The sequence below is a fragment of the Balearica regulorum genome, chromosome 19 (genome assembly GCF_011004875.1).
Source record: "Balearica regulorum gibbericeps isolate bBalReg1 chromosome 19, bBalReg1.pri, whole genome shotgun sequence".
Taxonomy (NCBI): domain Eukaryota; kingdom Metazoa; phylum Chordata; class Aves; order Gruiformes; family Gruidae; genus Balearica; species Balearica regulorum.
This window is the reverse complement of record NC_046202.1, coordinates 9,626,331-9,646,129: the sequence shown is the minus strand read 5'-3', so window position 1 is coordinate 9,646,129 and position 19,799 is coordinate 9,626,331. Positions and strand designations below refer to the sequence as shown.

The 19,799-nt window shown below is 60.6% G+C and overlaps 1 protein-coding gene across 6 annotated transcripts in view; it reads right to left on the bottom strand.

Annotated features, from left to right (window-relative positions):
- The window catches only part of GTF2IRD1 (GTF2I repeat domain containing 1), a 67,696-nt gene extending 54,386 nt beyond the window's left edge, over positions 1-13,310 (bottom strand). For 5 of the 6 annotated variants that reach the window (XM_075771417.1, XM_075771420.1, XM_075771419.1 and 2 more), the window contains exon 1: positions 13,073-13,206. The gene's annotated coding sequence lies outside the window, so the exon portion shown is untranslated. Of the gene's footprint in view, positions 1-13,072 lie in introns of all 6 variants that reach the window. The other variant, XM_075771416.1, reaches the window with a different exon arrangement.
- Between the last annotated feature and the right edge of the window lie 6,489 nt (positions 13,311-19,799).

Sequence of the window (19,799 nt, the reverse complement as noted above, 5' to 3'; positions counted from 1 at the left end):
GAGGCGGGATGCTGCCGGCAGCTGCCCGCCCTGGCCAGCCAGGATCCCCATTTCCTTCCCGGGCAGCCTCTGGCCGTGGCACCAGCCCCGAAACCTGCTGTTTCGCATGCAAACCCCGCCATTGCTGCGGCGCTATCAGGGCTTGGCATCGCCGCCGGCTGCCAGACACAAACAGCCGCGGGTGCCACGCGGCCCCCACCCACCCCCGGCAGCCATCACCCTCCATGGTGAGCTGACATGCCGGGAGCTGCCGGGTCCGGCTGAGGGCGGCTCTGGCTTCCCCGCGCCCCGGCATCACGACCGCGGCTGCAACGCCAAATCCTGCCGTGCTGCTCCCGCGCCGTGAGAGCGGCAGCTCCGCAGCCGGGGGGGTCCCCGGTGGGTGACAGAGCCACGCACCTCCAGCCGAGGTGTCCACACCGGCGTGGCCGTCCCTGCAGCTCTGGTGGGGAGATTCACCAGTGTCTAACATCGTTGGGTGCGCACCCCAGAACTTCCCCCCGCTGTATTCACAGGGGCTCGGCTTTTCTCGACGCTGCGCCCTGAGCGCCGCAAGCCGTGCCGTGCTGGGTGGCAGGCAGCCAGCAGGCAAGAGACGGGCAGACGGACGGGGCAGACCCACGCCCGGGGACGGTGATTACACGCCCGCAGGTCCCAAAGTGCCGATTCCCTGGCGACGCCTCCGCTCCTCGGGGCCGCGGAGAGCCACCCACGTGCATCGCTGCCTTCACCCGGGAAGGGCAACACAGCGTCCCAGGGGGGGTGGGTGTCTCTGGTGGTGCTGGGGTCCCGCCTCGCCCCCCCAGCGGGATTTGGGGTGCGGTGGGGTGGGGAGGGTGGCAGGCACGGGGCGGCAGGAGCGGCTCTGATAGCCGGCGATTTGAGCCGTGACTCAAAGGCGGCCTGGGCCGGCGTCGGGGCTGGCCCCAGGGAGCGCTGTGAGGGCTGCCCCGGGCTGGCCAGGATCCGGCCCGAAAATACAGCCAGGGCCTGTCCCGCGTGCTTCTGCTCCGAGTCACCGCAGGACAAGGTGACCTGGCCACTGCCACCCCCTCCCTCCCGGGACGCGCCGGCACTCGGGCTCCCACGCAGTGTCCTGGGCCAGCATTTCCCTTCCCCTGATGCCATGACCCCCCCGAAGCGCAGGAGCCCCTTCTTTCCCAGGGCAAATCTGGCCCCAGACCAGCCCCGGTCCCTAAAGGCTCGGGGGGACACGCCGTCCCCCTCCCCAGCCTCACCAGCAGGCCGGTTCAACTCACCGATCCCGCAGCCGACCAGCCCTGCCCTCGTCTCAATCACCCCGTTTCAGGGTGGTTTAGCAAGGCAAATCGGTTGGCAGAGGCGTCCCCCAACACCAGCGAGAAGGGGCCCCCCAAAAAATCACCGAGCCCGAGTCCCCGCGACGCCGGCACCGCCGTGACCACTACACAGCACACGGGCACGACGGAGCCTCGGGTCTTGCAGAAACACATGTTCCCCCCTGCTAAATTCCAGCTTAATTCTCATTTCCATTGTGTTATGAAACACATTATCTGTTGAAACTAAGTCAACAGTTGTTTGCATTTACGTGTAAACACAGCGAATATTAGGAACGGGGCCAGCATTATATTTGCATACGAAATGCTGCCTGCACTGCCCTCTCTCCCTGGCTCTTCTCCATCCCTGCAGTTAAAGACATGGGATGCAGGGAGATTGTGAAACCCAAGACCAGAGCAGCCCGAGAAGCAAAAAAAACAACCAAAAAACCTTGTTTTTCCCCCTCTCTATTTTTATTTTTGTGCAGCGGGAGAAAACACATCCCTTTAAACCCACATAACGCACTGACACGCACACCCCTTCATCTTGGGCCCAAACCGACACCGCTTCAAATTCCCAATGATACGCATATCTTATCGGGCCTGCTTTGCATAGCGCATAAATATTTATTTGCTTTTAATCCTGCAAAGCAAACCTGCCTCGTGGCACATTTCCCTTAATCGGCAGCTCCGGCACCCAACGAGGCACCAAGAGAAGCGGCGTCCCAAATTCGGAGCCTGCTTTAGGTGTGAGGGCAGGGAAATTAGCACCCAACCTCCAGCACCCGCCACCTCCAAGGGTGCCCGGGGCGGGTTTGGGGGGTGCTGAGGCGGCTGTAAGGCACCCCGGTTCCTCGCCACCGGGGAAAGCGAGAGCCTGGCTCTGGCGCCCCATAAATAACAGAAAATAAACCCGTGTGCATTGTGGTTTGGGTGTGGGAGCTGGCTCGATGCTGATTTAGCTCCGGGATGGTGATGCTTGCAGGAGAAGTGATACCGGGGGTAGGGATCAGCCCCTCAAAAAATGAGATTTTTGGGGCTGCGCAGAGGAGAGCGCCTTGCCACGGGGAAGGCAGAGGGCACGCAGCTTACTTTTTGGGCTCACAGCTTATCTTTCACACATGTGCCTGTCGGGCACCCTGGAAACCCTCTGATGCCTTCATCCATGAGACGGGCAACCAGCAGCTGCACCGCCGGGGACCCGCTCAGGCTCTCCATCACCCCAATTCAGGGTGCCACCGAGCACAGCCCTGTACCCCAAACCCTGCCGAGACCCACGCAGCCTCATACACCATGAAACTTGTAGAAAGCGATTAAAAAAAAAAGAGAGCATTTTCAAATACCAAGTCACCCCAACACCAGAAGCCCCTAATTACCTCTTGCTTCAGCCAGAAGGATGGGAAGCAGCGTGCTCACCCGCATCCATCCCCGCTCCGTCGCGATCAAAGCGTTCAGATCGGGACCCACGGAGCCTGAGATTGTGAATTAATTTCTTAATCCGTTCCCCTCAAACAGGTGGCAAGGAAACAGGCAATGGGTGCCCGCTGCCCGGCAGCGAGGGTGCCGAGCCCTGGGGAGCCGACAAGCTCTCGGCACAGCTCTTTGCGTTGCACGCAGCCGCAGAGGCGGTAAACGCGGAGCTACGTTATAATGGGCGAGTAAATATTTAAATAGGCGGGTTTACCTCGGCCGCTCTGCCGCCATGCCTCGTCCTCTGCGAAGCTGCGGACCCGGGCAGAGCCCAAAAACCTGACTGGAAGCCAAATGCTGTTTTTCCTGAAGATGGGAGGAAGCACCTTCACCTCTCCCCGAGGCCGGTGATCTGGGACAGGGAGGAGAAAGGGCCCCGGCTGCCCTCCGAGAGATCTCTCCAGTATCTTCACGGAGGACTCTACAGCCCGAAACCGCGACCTCCTCAGCACCTCCAAGGAGAGGTACCGCTCCATCCCCACAAACGCCTCCCCCAGCCCCGCTGCCCATCGTGTCGCTGCCGGGGACACGAAGCCCTCGGAAGAGGCAGCCCGGCTCTCCCCAGCATCCTTCCAGCTACTCAAAACACCAAGGGCAGCACAGAGAGACTCGAGCAGAAAGCAAAATCAATACCGCGAAGGAAGGTTCTGGGCTTCAACGCCTTTCGTAGCATCGCTGGTGAAAAGCGGGTTAGGGAAGGAGGGGGGGAAGGACAGACAAACCCTCGGCCCACCCACAGCACACGGGCTTACGAGGAACGGCATTTGCTCTAAGGGTCTCCGTAGGCAGCACTGACGATGGTGGGGAGCACGCAGGGGGGCGCAGACCCAGCCTGGCACCCCCCGAGCCTGAACCGACCACAGCGAAGAGTTACAGGGAGGAGGAAGAGGAGAGGGACCCCGGCACCGCGTCCTGGCTCCCACCCACACGACGCCGGCCTGCACCCCAGCTGCTGCCATTTTGCTTTTGGGGGGTGCGGAGCTGCGGGGAGGGGGCACACGGGGACAGCCGGCACCGGGAGGAGAGCCACCCTCCCACCGCTCTCCTCGCCCACGGCCCCGACGGGACCCACTTCTCTCGCACCTCCGAAGGAGCCGCTCCGGCTGCCGACGGGCATCGGCTCCCTCCCCAGCAGGGACAGCAACCGGGGGGAGCCGGCACACGCAAAGCCCACCCGCTGGTCTGGGTGCGGATGAGACCTCTCTAACACGGGAGAGCTGTCACCCCGGAGCATCCTCAGCGGCAGCGCCTACCCACAGCAGAGACAACCGCCCCATTATTTTTAATTTTCTTTTTAATTATCGAGGTTAAAATAATAAAGGATGCCTACGTGCTCCGGCACATCGATGGCAACCCAGCACCAGCCCAGCTGTTAAAAATAGCCCTTTCCAGGAGCGCGGCTGCCAGCCACCCACAGGCACCCTTGGCCCCGTGGGACGCACGCTCCCCGCTCCGTCCATCGGCATCACCGCGCCGGGTCCACGGCACACCAGAAGGTCAGTGAGCGTGGAAATATGCATCTTACATGCAGAGGGGAAAAAAAAAAAATCAACCAGAAGCCAAAAAAAATATTCAACGATGCTTATGCCGCTAGGGGAGAAAGAAATAAATCAGGAGAAAGAAAATTTATTGGCGATGAAGCCACAACCCAAGCAGGCTGCTTTCAGAGAGCGTTTAAAGATGAGGGGATTTGTGTGCTACATGGTGCGGAGGGGAGGCAAGCGTCGCTCTCGCCGGCAGCTAAAGTAGAGGAAACTTTTGCGTTGCTGCGGCGGCGCCGATGCCGGCTTTTATCGTGGAGAGCCTCGCGCGCAGGCAGCGATAGGGCTGGATTTCAGCAGGTATAATTCCCACGGAGATAAAGACCTTGTTTTTCAACAAGCGGCACCGTACATAAATTACAACAGCAAACACGGGGAAACAAAGAGGTTTTCAAGAAAGCACGTAATCCTCAGAGGGGCGGCTCGGGGAAAACCGCGGGGCGGCTGCAGGAAGACGATGTGGGAGAGATGAGGGGCTAATCTTGTGCTCTCCCACCTCCCGTTAAAGGAATAAACCTTCGGGCAGGTGGGGAAAAAAAAAATAACCCACCCGAACGAGAAATATTTGAGGGGGCCAAGATCAAGGTGAGATTTTTCATGACAGTGCCTGCTCTTCCCCGCGGCAGGCTCCAGCAAGGAGCCGTGGGAAGGGCATGGACGGATGCTGGAGCCATCCCGGAGCCAGGTCTTTGCTCCGGGGGCTTGCATGGCACGGGCTGGGGATGCACTGGATCGGTCATCTCATGGGACCCTCAGGTCACGCTCGCCTGTGTCTTTTTTTTCCCCTTTCTTTTTTAAATAAAATAAATAAATACAACCTGACACTAATTCTAACGGTTTTAATAAATGTTTAATGTCCCGTTAAAGGTCGCCCGCCTTCCGCTCCCACCGCAGATCTGCACTAACAGCACACGGGCCACCCAGTTTGAACCGCGGTGGTCCGTGGGGGTTCCAATGCCCGGCACGCTCCTCTCCCCAGCCCGGCATCTCCCAAGGAAGCTGTCAGGCGGTGATGGCGGGGGCCGGCGTGTGCCAGAAACCTGCAGCAAACCCCTCCTAACCCCCCGTTTTCCATGCAAGCCCCCGGCCGAGCCTCATCTGGGGGCACAGGGGTGTTTGCAGTTTGGGGAACAAAAATACCAAGCTCCAGCTCAGGGTAAAACGCTGTAATTTCACTTAAGGGTTTCTCGGCATTTTTCCCCAGAAAGACGAGATGAAATTACAGCCCGGCGATGCCCCTAAAGGGTGCGGAGCAATTTATTTTCAGTGATCCTCTTCTAATGAAGCTAATTTATAACCTTGTCAGAAGGCGCACGCAGACTTGGGGCACCGGCACGGCTCCCTGCCCCCCGCCTGCCTTTCCCGGGATGAAAACCTCCAACCCAAACCCCAACCAGGATGTTTATTTAAGGCCCAAAACCCCAAAGGCACTTTAAACAAGCAGAGTTCCTCACATATTTTGCCGACCGAGCGCGATCCTTCCTGCCGGCGATTGCAAAAGGGGCTTCCAGCGCCCGCGGGGGTGCGGGGGGTCCCTGCTGCCACCGGGACAGGGTTGTCCCGCCGCTGGGATGGGAGCAAGAATGACGCTGTGGGACCTGGCGGCATCTTGGGGTGTCCTCGTAGACCAGAGCTTCCCCACACATTGGGGTCTCCACAGCTCGGCCACGTGGTGACCCAGTTTTTAGGGGACTCGTCGATGACCTAACGCCATCCCAACGGACACCCCCGCGCTCCGACGGGCATCGGTCCTTATCAGCTGGAAGGGTTCACCACCTCATCCCCCGGCTCGTTAAAAGGGAGGAAACCATAGGAAAAAGCCCTTTCTCCATCCATACCAACCGCTTCCGTTTCTCCTAGGACATGCAAGACCCACGGCGGACACCGGCAAGAAGGAGCGGGGGAGAAGCGGCGCAGCAGGCAGCTCCCACCGCTCCGCCAGCGCTGCGCAGCAGCGCTTTAGCAGATGGTGGATCGTAACATCTTCATATTTACCTAACGAGATTGCTTTATTGTAGCCCTCCAACAATAAAGCGAGAGAGTCTAAAGGCAGCGGCCAACTCCTGGGCTTCAACAACCCAATTGCCAAAAATATATACATTTTATATATAAAATATATAAAAATCACAATTTCAGAGGTCATGTTAATACACTGATTTCCCCCCCCCCCCCCGCACTAAAACACATGTGACTGGTATGCACCAAAATTCAATGTTTTAAACCCTTCCAAGCGCGGAGCTGCAGTAAGCGATTCTGGTGATGCCACGGGCGCGCGAGGCTCCAACCCCAATCCGCCCGCCCCACGACAGCGACCGACACGGCGGGGATGGTGTTCCTCTGGGCAAGGACTATCGTTCGCTGTTTGCACGGCAAACAGGGTCCTAGCCTGCTAAATACTGATGCAATACAAATAATAAAGATAATTCCCACATATTTAATCATTACCAGAGCTCTGGGTAGAAATGATAATCAGGCCCCTACTAATTAGGGAGACGTAATCCTGCCTTTCCGACAGGTTTTTCCATCCCTGTCCCCTACCCTGCAATGAAACAAGCTCAAAACCCACCCGATGGGGAGGAATGTGACTTTGATGGGAGCCTCAAGCAGGTCCCAAAGCCCCACCACAGCGGGCACAGCCCCATCCTCCCGGTGCCGGGGGATGTGTGCCAAAACACCCATCCCGGGGGGCTCGGTGCCGGTCCGGCCCCAAACACAAACCATCCCTTCGGAGCAGCCGCGTCCATCCAGGGAATAGCATACCCTTGCCACGCACGTCCCTCTGGGGTCTCTGCTCTGCAGCGGGTACAGACCAGCAGCCCAGCAGCTCATCCCAAACCTCGTCCTAAACCTTTTGGCATCCCAGAGGCTCTCCCCGACAGCCGGCAGTGGGCAGGCAGGGATGGGCAGCGCCCGCCTTACCGGCGCTGCTCCCGGGTGCCGTCATCGATGCAACGTGCCACGCGTGCTCCCCAGCGCCGAGCCCTTATAAAGTGGCCGAGCTTAATTGCAGGCGTGAGGATCGCCACTAATTAGAAGCGGGGCTGGGTTTGCCTCTTTCATCTGCGCGTGTGGGCGCGGGGGGCTCCGCTCACCTCCAGGGAGCCGCCTCCATCCCCAGCACAACAACCGGAGCCGTCCCCACCGCCCGGGGCCAACCCCTTGGTGCCACCAGGCTGGAGCTCCAGCACCAGATGAGCAACCCGGTGGCCAGTGTCCCAAGGCAAGGTCACCTCACGCAGGCACTAAGGAGTGGGTGGTTTCCCAGGCAGGAGACACGTCCGCGCAGACACAGCTGGAGGTAAAGGCAAGACAAGAGCTCTGCCGAAACACGGGCACGGAGACACACTCGTCCCCACACGCCACCCTTTAAAGATGGGCGAAGCATCTTCTCGCACAGCAACCAGACAAAACCATGGAGGTCGTCTTCACCCATGCACCAGTGTCACTTCCCCAGCGTCACCTTGCTCCAGAGGACTCCCGCTCCACTCACCACGAGCCTTCCCTAAGCCAGCCTGACCGCCTCCACGTTCTTCTAACCAGCAGTTACCAGAGGGGAAAGCTTTGAGGGTTTTTTTTTTCTTTTTCCCCCATTTTTCTTAGTGAGGATGAAGGAAGCTGAGGGCTCAACAGCCTCGCCACCAGTGTGACCCATGGCTGGGATCCCCCACGGCCATCCCCTGCCTTGGCCAGGGACGCGGCTCAGCTCCAACCCGGCTACCAAGCGCCTCTGCTCACGCAAGGGGATTCTCAGCCCCCTTCAAACTACCCCCAAAGCTGCCGGTTAGCAGGGCCCGGGCACCACGCGTCTCTCTCAAAAGTGCGCAAATCCCTCCAACCTCCACCCACCCATTACACGGCGGGTTTCTCCTCCAGGAACATCTCAGCTAAGCAGGACACGCAACCCTTGGCAGCAACCAGCACCCTCGTGCATCACCAAAAAGTGCAAGAAACGCTCAAAAAGAAAAAAGTGAAGAAACATCCTGTCCACCAGTTCCCCCCCCCACCATCTCCAGAGGGATCTGTGCCCCAAAGCACCCTCTGAGCTCCTAGGTTTTCCAGGAGCAGGTCAGCAGGAGGTCCATGGTGCCCACCACGAGCATTTGCACCCACCGGCTGCCTGGATGGCTCAGGGGCGCAGCCAGACCCCAGCACACCCCACATGGGATGTCACCCGTAGGCAGGGGACGTTCGGGCCTGTCTCCCCTCAAGCTGCTGGCGCAGAGGTCCCCGGCATGCAGGCAGGCGTTGGATGACACGTTTCCAGCACCCCTCCTGGGTCCACACCGACCTCCCCACCGGCGTTTGCTCCTTTTGATGTCACAGATTTAAGGATAAACTAAGACGGACACCTCATCCCTCCCGCAAGAGGTGGAGATCAGCTCTGAGGGGGGAAGCCCTGGTGAAGGACGATGCCACCTGTGCGGACGCGCAGCGGCAGAGCGATGCTGTTCGCTGGTCCCCTGCTCATCCTGCTGAGGTGAATTCTGTCCTTCAACCCGCCGGACCAGCACGGAGCAGAGACAAGGCGACGCAAAGCCAGAAAACTCAAACAGAAGCTGTTTGCGTGCAGGAATGTAAATCCCACCTCAGCACAGCCTGCCCTCGAGGAGGGGACTCTCCTTCGCAGCACCCTACCTACGGGAAAGCCTTGCTGCCGCCGGGGGCGAGTCCCTCGGAAATCACCGTCCCAGTGTCTGTAAGGTGGCGTTTGGCAGCAGCTCCCGAACCGGGACGGGACACGGGGGTGTTCCCACAACAGCGATGCCCCCGCTGCTTTGGGGGATTTCTGCAGGGGCCCCCCAGCCCAGCCCAGCCCGTTGCTCCACCACCACGGGGGCAGCACGCAGCGGGGCCGAGCGCCCACCCGGAATCACTCGACATTTTTATCTTGGGCTCGAAGCAAATTAAACCGACGGGGCTGCACTAAGAAACGAAGCATCGAACTGGTGAGCAAAAAAAAAAACCAACCCCAAGCCCCCAGTCCATAATGTTCACCTGGACCTCGGCCACCACGCAGCCCCGAGCCTCCCGCAGCTTCCGACCGGGCCGGGGGCTCCTGACCTGTTTTTAAAGACAGTGCTTCAAGAGCTGTAAATAAAACCTGTCCTGTGAAGGGAAAGGCTGCAACGGAGCAGAGCGAGGTCCTGGGAAACCTTGCTCCAGGCTGCAAAGACCCACCACCTCTGACCAGGGCTGCTCTCTGCCCCCAGCCCCGCTGCTGGGGCCACCATCTGGATGGACACCAGAGGCCCTTCCCTACAGCTTCCAGGTGGGCTCTTCCCAATAAATGAATCGATAAATACATTTTTAGCTCTTGGATGGATACCTCCATCCTTGGAAGGGGTTCCCAGTAGGTTCTTTCCTCTCCTCCTCCCTGTCCTCAAGGGGAAAGCTTCTGGTGGTGGCAAAGCGACCTCACGTGCATTCAGCATCTGCCTCTGCTCCCCGCAAAGCTCCGGAGGAGGTTTGTCATTGCCAACGAGGTGCAGCACAGGCAGACGTAGCCAAAGGGCCAGAAGCAGAGCATGGACACCAATGCAGCCCCTCGCCCGCTGATCTCCTTCCCCAAACCATCACCCACCACCTACGCCCAAGCCCAGCCATCCCGGGAGCAGCGGTCCCCATCCACACCTCTTCTTCCATGAGGAGCCGCCGCCACCACGTCCACCCGCCACCACATCCACCCGCCACAGGCATCCGCAAATGGACGCCAGTGGCACAAGGAATAACCGTGTCCGTCAGCTGACGGGCAGGGCAGGGCACCGCTGCCCAAGCTGGGGACAGCCGGTGCAGAGCCCTGCGCCCACCCCAGGGGTGAGCCCCGCAGCGGGCAACGGGCCGGGGACGAGCCTGGCCAGAGTCCCTCCGCATTCCTCCAGCCTGGCCGACAGGGTGCAGCCGCCAAGATTCCCAAAGGAAGTACAGGGCATTGATAATTGCTGAAAAAAATCTGAGCTATTTCCTGCAGGAGCAGCAGATGGGAATCCCCCATTAGCTCCAACAGAGAGAAGCCACTTGTTTCGGTCTGGGATTTTGGGGTTTTGGGGTTTTTCTCCTTCCTTTAAGCAGAGCATCACTCAAGTCACGTTTGATGCACATCACGCACACCACAGTTGGACTTGCCACCTCCATGCTGGCCCCAAAGCCCACCCTCCTCACCACCTCCTGCCCACGGACGGTCCTGCCGGACGCCTGCCGGCACCGCGCCGGGCTCCTGGGACAGCGCCAGGCTGCCAGCGAGGGCACCACATCTCTCACCCGGGCTGGTAGGGCAGGTTCCTAAATACATCCCTGAGCAGGTTCCTTCCCTCCTCTCCTGGCTTCTCATTAGCAAACTTAAATGAGCAGCAACACATCAGCTCCTCCACCGAGACGTGAAAGCCCTCCTGGGAGGGACAGCAGAGGGAGGCGGCGGTGGCCACCGGCGCATGTCCCCTTCGTCACCCCCCCCAGCTCTTGCAGGCACCCCATGAGGGCAGCTGCCCGACCCCTTCCCCTGCCTGCAGCCGGCGATGCACCCTGGGAGGGTTCACCCCAAAAACATGGCCTTGAAAGGCAACGCCAGCTTGGACAGCAGCGGTGCGTGGGAAAGTCAGCGGCACAGCACCAAACTGGGGCACCCCGTCCCCCAGAGGTCACCAGGACCCCGGCTCTGCAGGGGCGAAGGGAGAGGAGCGGGGGACTCGTGGGAGGCCGCAGAGCCACGCCGCGCTGCCACCGTCCGAGGCAACCCCGACACCCAGCTGGCTGCTTGGTATCGCCCCGACAGCAGCACACGCTGCTGCACCTGGGCTCGCTGCTCCGGCGGCGAGGGGACGCGGGACGCGGCAGAGGCCCCGAGCCGTGGCCTTTAGCATCCCAGCCCCTTGGCCAACACCGGGGTCGGATCTGATGCCGGCGGCCGCCACACCGCCATCTCATTTCCGAGCGAGCACTGTGGCAGTTTCCACAGGAGTAGGAAATTCCACAGGCTCGGACAGGCAACAGCAACGTAGTGGGTCTGGTCACATCATTGGGGACCGGAGACCCGGGATCCTGGGGAATTAAAGGCGCACGTGTCCTCAGGACTATTCCCCGGCTGCAGCACTTCCAGCATCTCCTCTGGCAGGAGCAGCGCGGGGAGCAGACACCCCAAAGCCGGGGGCTCCCATCATGCAAGGCCCCGTGCTGACATCCCCAGGCAGCCCCCCTGTCCAGAGCTTGCACACCGATGGGCGACAGATGCGGTAGGAGGCCGAGCGACCGACCCCCCCGGCCCCCCGGCTCTGCAGCGATGCTCGGCGACACCAACGCCTCCCAAAGCGCTCTCACCCAGGTGTGCCCAGCGCCCGCCGCAAACACCCGGGGATTACCTGTGCAGCACCGCCGGGTCCGAGACTCGCTCCGATTTACAGCTTATGCCAGAAAAACCCACCGCCAGCCCCGCACGGGAAGGACAAGGGCACCGGCTCCCTGGGGAGCAACTTTCTCCCCATCACAGTCATCCCTGAGCACCGAGAAACCTCCGCTCGCCCCCGCCAGCACCGGGGAGCCGCAGAGGACGTCTGTCCTTCCACCCCACGGGCCGCGGTGCCGAGGCCGGGTTATCAGCCCAGCCGAAGCCCTGGGCGCTTCGTCAGCTCAACCCTGCGTTTCTATTTCCAGCCGTGGTGCTGCCTTTCCCCGCGCCGGCAGAGAGGGAGGCGAGCCCCGGCAGAGCCCTGCTTGCAGCTTCCCTTCCTGCCCGGCACCACCAGACGCAGCTGGGGCAGGTGGCGGCCCTGGAGCTGCCGAGGGATTTGGAACATCGTTGCGGCGATGGGCACGAGGGCCAGCCCGACATCCCCTGCCCGACTGTCCCAGCACCCCCGGTGCTATCACTGGTCCCCCCAGCCCTACTGCTCCCTGCATCCCCCTGCCTTACCACCCCAAGCACCCCTGCAGCACTATCGCCCCCAACACCTAATGCCCCCCCAGCCCTATTTCCTCCTGACATCCCCCGCAGCCCTGATGGACCCCACCAAGCCCAAGCCCCACCATCACCCCCAGCATTTCCCCGCCAGCCCTAATGCCCCCCCAGCACTCCCCCAGCCTTGACGAGCTCAACAGCCTCCCAGCCCTAATATCCCCAGCATCTCCTCCAAGCCCTATAGCCCCCCGACATCCCCCCCAGCCCTAACAGCCCCCCAACACCCCTGCCAGCACCATTGCCCCGCAGCGTCCCCCAGCCCTAACGCCCCCCTGCATCCCCGCGCTATCCTGCCCCAGCATCCCTGTTGCCCCCTGCACTCTCGCAGCCCCGATGAGCCCCGCATCCCCCCCCAGCCCTATCGCCCCACAGCATCCCCCAGCCCTAACGCCCCCCTGCGCAACCCCAGCACCCCCCAGCCCTACTGCCCCCCAACACCCCCCAAGCCTTGATGCCCCCTGCACCCCCGCAGCCCTATCGCCCCCAGCAGCCCTAACGCTCCCTTGCACCCCCCCCAGCATCCCCCCCAGCCCTAACGTCCCTCCGCACTCCCCTAGCCCTAACGAGCCCAGCACCACCCCCCCAGCCCTATCCCCCCCAAACCCCTAATACCCCCCTGCACCCCCCTGCACCCCACCGCACCTAGCATCCCCCAACCTCCGCATCCCCCCCCTCACCCCACACACCCCCCCCCCCCGGCGCTCCCCACCGCCACCCCCAGGACTGGGACCGGGGTGGTGATGGTGGGGGGGAACCGTGAGGAAGGAGGAGGAGGGAAGGGAAGGGGAAGGGAAGGGGGGGGCAAAACTTTTCCTTACCGCGGGCGTCTCGGGCGCGGCGCTCCTGCCTCCCCCGGCGAGGCTGCGCGGGAGCGGCGGGGGCGGGCGGGCGGGGGCCGGGATGGAGCCGCCTCCTCCCCGCCGCCTCCCGCCGCTTCCCTCCTCCCCGGGCGGAGCCGGTACTACCCGGTGGGGGGCTTAAAGGAAAGAAGAGAGGGACAAGGGGAGGAAGGGAGGGGGTGTTTAAAAAAAAAAACAAAAAACCCAAAACAAAAAAAAACCCCACAACAACCCCCCCCCCCCCGCCCCCCCCCCAGGCTGGGAAGGGAGAGCAGCTCTTTGTTCTGTAATCCCAGTAAAAGTGCCAGCCATTCGCCCCGCCGCTAATCCCAACCCCGCTCAACGGCACCATCCATTGGCTGCCATTTACATACGGGATTAACCAGCCCGATAACCGGACGGGGGGGTTTGGGGGGGACTGGGGACGACGAGCTGTGTTAAGTCTTTTCATACCGCGCCGGGGCCGTGCCGAGCCGCGCCGAGCCGGAACGGCTCGGCGCGGCTCGGCACGGCCCCGGCGCGATGGCCCGGTTGGGTGCTGGGGGGGGTTATAGGGGTGCTGTGGGGACCTGTCGCCACCTGTTGGTGTTGGCACGGCTGGGCTTGGCACGGTTTGGCATGGTATGGTTTGGTATAATGTGGCCCTGGTAATGGTTTGGCTCGGTTTGGTGCGGCACGGCACGGCTTGGTTACGGGTCGGCTAGGTTTCATTCGGCTCGGCTCGGCACGGCACGGCTTGGCGAGGGCCGGTCCTGCGCAGATTGGCATGGCGTAGCGTGGCTTGGCGCGGGCTGGCGTTGAATGGCTTGGCGTGGCACGGCACGGTTTGGCGCGGCCTTGGCCCGCATGGCTTGTCTCAGCTCAGCATGGCATGGCTTGGCCCTGCGTGACTTGGCATGGCTTGGCTTGGCTTGGCATGGCATGGCAAAACCTTGCCCTATATGGCTTGGCTCAGCACAGCTTGGCATAGTATGGCATGGCATGGCTTGGCACGGCTTAGCCCTGCGAAGCTCAGCGCAGCACAGTTTAGCACAGCTTGGCTCGGCACGGTGTGGCTTGCCATGGCACGGCTCGGCACGGCATAGCACAGCTCAGCTCCCTGCAGCCTGGCCCTGTATAGCTTGGCTCAGCACGGCTCGGCACGGCATGGCTCGGCGTGGCTCGGCATGGCATAGCACGGCTCGGCTCGGCACAGCTTGGCCCAGCACGGCATGGCTTGGCATGGCACGGCATCCCCGGCCGCCCCTGCCCGGCGGCACAGAGGCCAGGGCTGCGTTTGCCAGCCGGGAAGACGACCCGCGAGGAGGAAATGATTCTTTTCCGAGTTCCTCGCTGCATATTAAGGAATGGCAAATTAAAACAAATGAAAAACTATTAAAAATAACTTGACAGCGTTTTAACCTCGAAAGTTGGGAAACTGCTGACAGTTTTTTTCCCTTTGAAGCGCACACATTATGCAGCTGCTCCATTAGCTGGATTTTGTTTTAAATAAGTGATGATTTATTACAGCTCCGGGGCCACGGGGAGAAGAAAACATTTTAAGAGAAAACACTTTTTTTCCAGTTTCTGGAGGAGCGGGGAAGGGGGGTTTTGGCTCTGTCGAGCCCCGCGCAGGCACCCGGCACCCCCCCCCGCCTCCCTCCCCGTGGCACCAGGCCTGGCAAACTCATTGCACTGGTAGCGGCAGGCTGGGGGATGCGCGGGCTCCCACCAAAATCCCAAGAGGGATGAAGGGTTTGGGGGGACGGGGCTCCTCAGGGCAGGATGGGTCCCACCGGGGTGGCCGGAGCCGGTCCCCGATTCTCACCCGGCATCGGCTGTCCCTGGGAGCATAAACGGTGAGTGAAAAAACACTTGCTGAATAATTAAATGCAAGATCTTACTCTGAAGAAAGAAATCAGGGCATCTTTTGGCTAATTATCTTTAAGCCAGACCCAAAAACAAAAAATCCACCAAAATTAATTTAATTAGGTCATCCGAGCGCAGGAGCGGAACAAGGGGGAGCTGCCTGCGGAGGACGGGCAGGTTTCTGCGCAGGGCTCCGCTGCCCGGCTCTCGCCGTGGCTCTCCATCGCCTCCGCTGCCGGCCAAACTCCACGGCCCTTGACCAGGGAAATTTGTGCAGTTTAAAAAAACGGGGAAAAAAGTGTATTTTGATGCAACATCCAGCTGCTGCGGCTGTGCGTGTCGCCCTGCTCTGCACCCTGGGGCAAGTACGCTGCAGGGTGACGCTTCTCGGAGCGCCCCGAAGGACGTCGGCACTCGGAGGGCACCTCGGCAAAGGGTCTTTGGCCAAAGACCGCCAGCTGGGTCACCCCAAAAGCCCAGGGAACTGTCACGCCCTTTGCCTGGCTCCACAGAGCCCCCAGAGCTGGTCTCACGGCTGGGAGCCCGGCGCCGAGCTCTGGCTTCGGGGGTCCCGTTTTGCTCCTCGCTGTTGGGGACCATGAACCCGAATAAGGTCGGAGACCCGCGGGTGCCACCTTCGGTCACCGGTGTGTCCCTGGAGAGCTCGGCCCCCGCGGCCGGCAGCAGCTCCCAGCGGAGCTTCTGCTTGGGGCACCGTCCCCGGGCAGGGCTGCGAAAGTTGGGAGGGGGAGAGGCCAAAAGGAGCCCGGAATTTGGAGAAGGAGCCTGGGAAGATGGCGTGGAGGAGGACAGGCCGCGGGCCGAACCGCATGAGTGCCGGGAGGGATGGGCTTGGGGACGTCTGGGGGCTGTGGACTTCGGGGGGGAGGCGGGCCGTCTGGTGGCACCCCAGATGTTCTCCAGATGTTCTGCTGGAACCGCGTCGCCCTGAGCCCTCATCTTCTAGGGATGCCCACGCTTAGTAAAAGGCCGCCTGCTCCAGCCAGGGGACGGGTGCGATGGCTTAAACACCCTCGTGACATTTTCACACCTGTGCACATCTCTGAAAGAACCCACCACACGAGGATAAACGCGGGGCAAGACATTTTATTGGGGGGGCCAAAACGATGAGCCTCACAAAACCCATCCAACTAGGCGAACGGCGTGCGAGGGACGGTTTAATCTGCTCTATCTGCAGCAATAAAGAAGTTCCTTGTCACAGCGCTGACAAAAGAAAAGGCAACATCGCCAGAAAACAATCCTATCTGCAGAAAGATTTCTCCCTCTCTTTTTTTTTTTTAATTTGTTAATTAGTGACTGCTGGGCATCACAAGAATCGTTGTTTTCTCTGATATGCTGATTTCTTCTGTCTCTCGGTGGAATTGGAGATCACAAAAATTAAAGAAAAAAAGAGAAAAGCTGCTTCTTTAGAAGAGGGAACGTGGAAAAAGTTTTAGTAAGGTCAGGAGAAATTTAATTGAAAGAATGAGTTTATTTCTTCTTTCCTGAAGGGGTATGGTGTTCTTCTGCTACAGCAAATTGCTGGTTAAACCGACCAAGGCAAAACAGAATGGTTTTTAGATTACAGACCAAAGAGCGGGACGTTTCTGGAAGCCCCCCCCAACTCACCGCTGCCGGGCAGGTCTCGGGTGCGGATGTGGGGAACCGGGGCCGGGAGACGCAGAATCCACGCGAGGAAAAGCCCAGAGGAGAAAGTGCTGGGGTCTGCGGCTCTGCGTGGGAAGCTTCGAGGGTTGGAGGGGGGGGAAGACCTTTTCGAGCCATCGCTCGCACTTGGAGGAACGAATTAACCGCTGGGTTTTGGGCTGTATTTGCAGCGAGTACGTCCTGCACCGCAAACAGCTGCTGCGGGGAGAGCCGTGCACCGAGGCAGCCATAAGTAGTAGCAATTCTTTTGCAAGATATACGCTATCGAGTAAAACTGGCAAGGATTCCCTGCAAAACCTGAGCTGGTATCTATTGGTCCCAAACATCTTTGTAGAAAGATCAAAAAAAACCCCAAACCCCGACCCTCTCTCCGTTCCCTGCCTGCTGGGGCATCGCGGATGGCTCCTAGCGAATATTGGCTCTGCCTGTCTGCATTTAACAGATCTACCTGCGGCGGGAGCTGCCTGCGGTTGTGGTTGTGCCGTCCTTCGAGCGCTGCGCTGCAAGAAGAGTTTGCTCCGGCGCAAGAGATAAAAACGCTTTTCCAGTCGTCTTGCGCGCAGCCCTTGAGTTATTTCCGTGTTAATGAGAGCCTGGTGAGGCGCTCCCGAACCGGAGCCTCCGGACAGTGTCCTGGGAGCAGAGCAGGGAGATTCCCATTTTCCAACCCCCTCATTCTTCCTGGGACATCACCTGGCAGGAGGAAAGGCCCTCGCGTTGGTACTGGGGGGGTTTTTTGGCTCATCGGTGCAAGGGTTGGAAGTGCAAGAGCGCCCGGCTCTCCCTCCCCATGCGCTGCAGTTAAGCACCACGCCAGCCCCCTCCGGGTCTTTTTTTAAATGAGATGCTTTCAAGATCTTTAAATATTAGGCAAGAAGTGTTTTCCCAGGCTCTCGCTGTGCCACGCTCGGCAGCGCCCGTTCGGGGCAGGGAACGGGCAGAAACCTGCTGCCCGGGGCGGTGGGCGATGGCACGGCAGCCCCTGCCCAGCGCCGCAGCTGTCGAGCCCCGCTCTTCCCTTAGCTCCCCTTTCTGCGGCACCCCGTCCCAAACGGCCTCGGCCCCCCCCCACGCAGGGGACACGGGGGACAGCCCCGTCCCTGCCTTTGGCACAGGTACCGCAACATCCCGGGGGGGTCCGACAGCCCAAGCCTTGGCCCCAGGGTCCCCTCTGCAGATGTCAGGCACCCAGATGGGACCGGGGAGGCCCCGTCCGTGGGAATCCCGCTCCCCGCTGTGGGAAGGCGGGCGTTGGGGTTATCCCCGCACCGTGTTTTGGCCAAGAGCGTCGCCTCGACCCGCTGGCAGGGCACGAGGGGGAGTGCCGGCCCCGCGCCCTGCCCAAGGTCGGGCTGATATTCATATATTTTTAATCAAACCCGCAGGTAAGGTTACAGCCCCAGCCTTTGAAATCACCACGTCATTTCACGGCGAGGCTCCGGCTTTGCCCGTCAGCACCTTCCCTGCGGGGCTGCAGCCCCAGCGAAGCTCCTCGCCCCCCAGCCCCTGCCCAGGCTGCTTTCACCCTGCGATTGCCACCCCCCCAACTCGCTGCCCGGCAAAGCCGTCCCCGCCGCAGGACCCGCGCCCTCGCAGCCCACCCGCTTCCACGCTGGCGATGAACCGAGAGCATCGGTTCTCTGCAGGCGTGGGGGCTCGGTGGCAGCACACCCGCGGCGCTGCAGGCCCGGCGCAGCCCACCCGGTGCCCACCCCGTCGCGCCCTTGCAGTGCCAACGCCAAGGGCAGGAGGCATTGACATTCCCGTTGGATCCGCGCAATGCAAAAGTAAACTTAACGACGTTATCCGCCGATCTGGTAATTAATACCCTGGATGCTTTTTATTGGAACGAGCGAGGGCCAGGACATGCCGGGGGTTTTAATGAAGGGCCGTGCCGGAGAGGCGCATCCCCCCAGTTTCCCCTGGAAGGGGCTGAGCCGGGGGGAGGCTGGGGGGTGGTTTGGGGGTCAGGGGGACTGCGGTCTGCATGGGGTGCCTCGTACCCCGTGTCGGGTGCCCCTGGGGCGGTCCCAGCCCTGCACCCACCTCACCACCCCGAGGGCCCGGCTCTCCCTCCCCATGCGCTAGAGTTAAGCGCCACGCCAGCCCCCTCCGGGTCTTTTTTTAAATGAGATGCTTTCAAGATCTTTAAATATTAGGCAAGAAGTGTTTTCCCAGGCTCTCGCTGTGCCACGCTCGGCAGCGCCCGTTCGGGGCAGGGAACGGGCAGAAACCTGCTGCCCGACAGCGCCAGGGACACGGGGACCGTTTCGCTCCAAAACTGCTGTATCTTTAGTTGATCCCGCTGCTATTTTTAATACAGATGCCTTATTGAGATTCAAATGAATGTTTCAAATCCTCGCTCCTTTGCATAATTCTTTTTAATTAACACTTCAAAGGTTTGAACACAAGATCTGTGCTATTTCCCTAACGAAGTTGACTGAAGCTCCTTTCCCCCAAAGCTCCCCCACGACGCTTCCGAGGGCCAAAGGCAGGGACGGGGCTGTCCCCCGTGTCCCCTGCGTGGGGGGGGGCCGAGGCCGTTTGGGACGGGGTGCCGCAGAAAGGGGAGCTAAGGGAAGAGCGGGGCTCGACGGCTGCGGCGCTGGGCAGGGGCTGCCGTGCCATCGCCCACCGCCCCGGGCAGCTCCGCACACGCCGGGTGGCAAAACAGCCTGGGCTTGGCACAGAAATCGCGGCATTTGAAGTGAATACGGTCAAGGCCATCGCTCCGCCGGCCGCTGCTGTAACACAGCCGTGTCCCCCTGGGCAAACAAAACCTCCCCAAAAAGGAGCACCCCCTCTCCAGGGTGCAGTTTGATCACATTTTCAACCTTCTTGGCACCGAAAATGCCTAGAGATGCCTTTCTTCCTTCTGAAATTGTACTTGAAAAATAAAACCCGAAATTGTCGCAGCATCACGTTCACTAGTGAGAGCTGGAGCTTTCCGTCAGCTATCCTGGAGAGCTGGGAACGATGCAAAGCCCCGAGGACAGAACACAGGAGAGGAACAAGCCTGGGTCCCATCCCACCTTTCCCCCATCTCTGTACCCACGGGGTCCCCTGTCTTGAGTGGGAGCAGCCCCACTTTGCAGGATCGAGACCCTGAACAGCAGCGTGGTGCAACGAACGGGGAAATGAGCTTCAGTTTTAATTCCTGCAAGTGCAGAAATGATTAGACACAACAAAA